We start from the raw sequence: 6,403 nt of genomic DNA on the forward strand, positions 1-6,403 counted from the left end.
TATTTTATTATTAAAAGACCGAAAATTGCATTTTTAAATATATACTTATTTGGAATCACGTCACATAGGTATTTAATATAATTGAAAATTTCATCGAAGCTGCTAGAATGATTGGTTCGTGAGATATTAAGTGTAAACCAAAATGTTTACTTTTAAAAATCACAAGAACTTAACCTGTTGCAGACCATAACATGGCGAATTTTTCGCAACCGCACCGGTGGCGTAATTAAATGAAAGCCAAATATCACATCAGAACGAATTCAAACGGTTTTTAAGAATGAAACATGTTTATTCTGTGTAATGCACAACGAAAGGACGGGCTTACTTCAAAATTACAAACACTTCCAAGAACTATTTTTCACAAAAACCAGAATTGTTCCTTCTAGAAATTTAGTACATAAGGAGTTTTCGTTTCGATTTTCTGGTGTCCTATAATTTAAAACTTAAAAATGTATGCTGCTCTTTTAAATAAATTACTTTAATTTATTTGGCAGAAACGTAAAAATATGTATGTAAAAAGCTTGAATATAGCTTCCATCACTGCGCTGGTGCTTCAGTTACTTAATTAAGCCTTATAGACGGTATTCAACGAAGAGCTTTTAAAATAGTTGGTGATAATAACATCATTAACTCGATTACTACCCGTGGCATGATGGTTAGTGCGTTAGACTGTTATGCGAGAAGTCTTGGGTTCGATCCCTTCCTATACCACCTAAAGTTTTTCACGGGTACTGCCTCTTGCGAGGAATTGACAAATTCTCCAAGAGTAATTCTTGTCATGCAAAATTGCTTTCTCAAATTTGCCGTTCGGATTCGGCTTAAAACTGTAGGTCCCCTCCATCCCTGACAACAGTAATCGCACACAGGAATGGTTGAGAGTTGTCAATCACTAGGCCCTAGTTCTCAAACGGACTGTTGCGCCACCCAATTTATTTATTTTAACTCGATTAACTCACATCTTCGAATGTTTCTTGTCTTACCCTATTTTGCGGGTATTTACGGTCTTTGCTCTAGTGAAATTGCCATCTTCCATTCCTCCCTTTAAACAGTTCAACTGAAATATTTGTGCTTCTATCAATTTACCCTTAAGTCCAACTTTTGTCGAATTGCTAAATACAGATATTCATTCTCTCTCATCTGTCTCCCACTTTTCCTAATGCTGACCTATGACTCTGCAATATTTAAAAGTATTCAAAACTTGTTTTGAAAAAAACGTTAACCTTACATATACGTATTTATTAAAAACATAATGCTCTTTTTACATAGTAAAAGAACGATTGTGTATTTTAGAATAAACGTCCCTTAGATGCCATAGAGTTTGCTTCATTAAAGTCACTTGTTATCGTTTTAAGCCTTCAAGGTACAATTGACTCCAAATTGGAAGAACTGAACTAATTTAAAAGGCACAAGAAGTAAAAATGTCAACCTGAACATTTCCATAGATTTCCAATATGAGCCAAGTGAAGGGCGTTAGGGAATACAGCTTTTGTTTAAAAGTTTGGGCATTCTCATGAATGCATCGATAGTGCAAAAATCAGCGTCAACACAGAGTTTACGTTAGTGGAGATTGGGGTAGTAATAGTAATATTTATTGAACTTTTGTAGTCCTTGCCTTAAAGAATAGTATAGAGCACATTCGAAATCATTGCCCATATTTGGAGAATTTTCTTAAAACTCCTTGAGGTTCAACAATTAACGACCTACGAGCATTGCGACTTGCCACTTGTTGATCACGAAATAAAGATGAAACAATCAGTTTCAAATTCTGCCAACAGAAACTTAATTTTTTCCAAGCCTAACTTACATTTAAAAAATAAATCATTTTATCTTAAAACAAGTAACACAAAATTAAGAACTTCATTTTCTATCAACTTTCTTACATATAAAAAACAAAAAAAATCATTTCACGAAAAAACATACAAATTATCATAAGGCTTTCAGCTATTGCCTATCTTTCTTGAGCCAACAAGTCTAAAATGTTCTTTTGAATTTTACATCGTTGGATGAAGAATTGTTGCTATTAGGATCCGCTTTATCGAATCAACCACGCCAGCATTAGTGAGCCTATTCTTCGTTTTTCATCTTATATAGAGCTCGAAGCTTCAAAATATGATGGACATATCTATAGAGGCCTGAAAAGACCAGGGTTTCATCAAGACCAACAATAATGTCTATGGTTTTTTTTTAATTTTTTCACCTCATGACTTGAATCCTCGCTATAATTCCCACAGTCGCTTTTGAACAAAAAAGAATTGAATATATGAAAATATCAAAAAAAAATGAATAAAAAAACAACAGTGAACCCATTTGCTACTGCCTGAACCATTTGAAACAGTAAAACATTAAAGCTTGAAATAGCTCCTGGACCTATTCCCTATAGAAATCTATTTCTTTTTTTATCCTCTATCTATATTTATTTCTTCGACTATAAATATGTTTTAGGTATATGTTGAGTATTTATAGGGTCCGCACAATTAACTTTTTTTTTTTTAAAAGGCTATACAAATATCGAGTGTAGCTTGGGCTTTGTGGCACGTAGCGCCATTCTGTTGAAACCAAATATTGCCAATATCCATTGACCGTAACGGCCACTCCTTGGTCATTTGCGAAGAAAAATGGAACAATTATATGCCTCTGGACCAAATTTTGCACCAATCAGTCAATCGTTTTGGGTGTATCGGCTTTTCAATGTATGCGTGCGGGTTTTCTATGCCCCAAATGCGACAATTTTGCTTGTTTACATAAGCACCAAGATCAAAATGAGCTTCATCTGAAAAGATGATTTTTTTGGAAAAATCCACATCTTCTCTAAGCATTGTTCAAGAGTATACACAGCCATATTCTTTCAGCGGAAAGATAAAACTAGTTATCTGTCATCTCAGACATGAGCTAAGTGTTACCATTCACGAAATAAACACACGTTAGATGGCGGACCCTATATATTCAAGTAATAGACAAATCTACTTTACTGATCTGCCCAGAATACAGGATATGTCTTCCCATGCAGCCTGTCTTCTATATTTGTTGCTGTATCCCGGATCATTTGTCGCATACAAACAAACGTGATTATTTACCTCTATGATCCGCTTTACTTCGAACTCCTTCTTTTCCTGCTTTTTTAATGTTTTGTCTATTTGGTTCATTTTTCTAAGTGTATGCACTATGCACATACATAAATGATACATTTTTTAACGCTAACTAAATCAAAGTATATTGTGTTTCTTATTATTTTATTTCCACTTCTAAACACCGCGATGGACCGGACACAGGAGTCAACAAAGAATAAATAATAATAAACCGCCAAAGTTGTTCCTAATTGAAATGCCGCCGAAAAAAATTTTCTGACTGAAATATGTCATTGGAATTGAGTGAAATTAAAACATAAATCAATGGAACGATTCGTTCCACTTTTGAACATAAGAGAATCAGCTGTTTAGGAAACTTTTTTAAGTTTAAGTAAACAAAATGTAACATAAATTATATGACATGAATGTTGTGAATTTTTAGTTAGTTAGACAGATTGTGAGAAGTACTTCCATGATCAACTCATAAAGTGGCTATAATTACAACAGGGTGTTATGGGATGATGTAAATATAAAATAACAGATTCTTCCTACAGAAAAATCACTAACCTTCCCTCTATGAGTGCAGGCCCATGTTATTTAGTATTTGAATTGTACGTTTAGAATATCTTATCAATACCTACTTAATACTTATGTTCTTCTACATCACGACAAGACATAATTAAATGTAATCAAAGTATTATGTGTCCAAACTATCTCCTAATTATAACTGACATTATTGGCAACTATCGCCTTTCTTCGCAGAGTTCGGCTTTTAGTTGAGAATATAAGGGTACAAAACAGCACGCGTTGGTATATTGTATATTCACACACATCGTTGGAGACTTATTATAATAGTAGCCATTGTGTGTTTGATATGTTATCATGTGAAACCTAAACACTTCAATTTGAGTAGACACTTAACAATGCAACTCTAGATTAATTAACACAAAAAAACATTTCTAATATTTGTGAAGTCATTCAAGCATTATACAAATAGGTACTTAATACATTTATGAAAAAAGGACACCGAAACATTAAAATACACATAACAACTCTTTGTATCAATTGCACGCCAATTAACGGATTAGAAAATATAATTGTGCTAAACGTAGAAAACAGCCTTTAGAGTTGCCATGAAACATCAACCTTCAACCACCAAAAAGATCGGTCGTACGCCTCCAAGTCACGTGCGGGGTATGGTTCGTGTAATAATCGTGCCCTTCGTGTTTGCACCAGTAATTATAATTTCATGGTGGTTGAACATGAGCATTCTTATAAGGTTGAATTAAAAATAAAACTGACAGAAATGGGAATCCTGTTGCACTTTTGTTTGATTAAAAACAAACATCTTTTATAAAAGATCGACTGCCGAAATGGGGTCGACGTCGACAGAAAGAGTAAAATTCTCAGCGTTTTCGGAAGTTCAGCCGTTTCTCGCCTTGGACTAGTTGAGTTTACTCGTAATTCGACGGCGACAATGATGTGAATAATTTTTTAAGAGGCTCTTACTATTTGTATACTTGCGTTGAAATGGCACGTGGCGATTTTTAGGTTAGTTTAATGTCCTATTGTTAAGTGCATCATAATTGGAATATGTTAACAACAAAGGATTTTTGTTGCAAAATATGGTTTTGTATTGATTTTGCACTTGGTGGGTTTTTGGTAAGGGGCATGACTGTAATTAAGTTAGGTAGGCAAGTTTGCCTCCATTGTGGGTCAGCTATTTTAAGAGGTTTATTTAAATTCAGTTTAGAGTGTTTTACCCATACACATTATGGGAACACTTTTTTTCTTCATAACCTTTTAAAACCCACAGAAAGAATAAAAACTGAGTGCCTGAAAAAAATGCTTAACTATGAAATGGTGATTTTAAAAAATGGATCGAAACAAATTAAGGTCGAAACACTAGTGTTTATTTTCGCAGAGAACGCAAAGTCTAACAATTAAGAAATCATAACATGGCATTTATCAAATTCTGTGAAAGAAATTGAAGTTTTTACCATATTATCGGTTTTAAATAAGTGTTTGCCATTCATTCTCCTAGTCCCGGGCGATTTTTTGAGCCTTCTCGTTGGGTAGGGAAATTTTTGGATACTGTTAGTTGAACCTTATTGCCGAATGCCAAGAACGTCGTGCTCGTTTTCCTTTTTTTTCGTTTCAAAGTGTTTTTAGCTGGAGGGGTTAAACACGATGTACGGAAATCTTTGGATCTAAGACCGTTTCTTATATTCATTACATCTGTGCTGAGTGTTGGAAATCAGGTGAATCATTTAAGATTTATTTAACCTCCGCGAATGATTTAACAATGTTTTATTTGTATGAATACATTTGTTTACCTTCTATAATCGTGTCATATATTGGGTGTTAACTGACACTAAAGATTCTTGCTGCATCTTTAAATGTGTTGTCCGAATGGCGTCAACAAATTTTGAAAAATCTTCATCTGTATTTAACAGAATTACAAGAAGAATAAATTGTCCCTTGTTGCTGAAGTTGCAATTGTAATGCATAGCTTAGTTCTTTCGGAATTTATTCAGAGTGCAATTGTTCCATTTGTTCTCCTTCTAATAAGTTCAACAAAACTCAGTTTTTGGCCGTCTTGCTTCTCCATGGAAAGAGTATTTCAAACTCTAACCAGGATTCGAATATCTTTAGGAAAGCGTTATAGTTTCTAGTTGAATATATCTATTGATCGGTTTATTTCTTTTTTTATAAAGATCAAACTTATAATGATCAAACACACTGCGAGCAATTAGAAAGGGAGGACTGGATTAGAAAGGAGTTGCCGATGGACATGAGTTTTGAATGTCTACGCATTGTAATGAGCGGGAACAATTGAGGTAAAGTGTTCCACATTCATGTTGTGCCGCTGAAGAAATAATCATTAGAAGAAATATTGTCATCATTCCTAGAAGTACGGGTATTACGGTTGAATAGTTTGATGGAAGAATACAACTGGCTTTGGATTGTGATGCGCATACCTAGAATTGAAAGCTGTTCAGTCTCCTCAATGCAAGTACCACCCATGGATAGTGGCATGCGAGCATCGTTACGCTTTTGAGACAGTATACATTGATTCCCTATTGGAAAACGCTGTCAAGATCGGAATTTAATTAGCTTACATACCCTGCCGTTGGCAGTCCACATTCGATGAACAAGGATAAGAAACTAAAAACGTATATGCAAAGCTGAGGGTACATTGAAACCGTCGGTATCAACGATCTCACTATGGGGAAAATGGGATACAATTCTTAGGATAGAGTCGGACAACTCATCGAATTTATTGGAAGTCGAATTACTATCTAGACTTTGGCTTAAATTATATGAAGCACGTATGA

Source organism: Eupeodes corollae, chromosome 1 (assembly GCF_945859685.1).
Source record: "Eupeodes corollae chromosome 1, idEupCoro1.1, whole genome shotgun sequence".
NCBI classification, from domain to species: domain Eukaryota; kingdom Metazoa; phylum Arthropoda; class Insecta; order Diptera; family Syrphidae; genus Eupeodes; species Eupeodes corollae.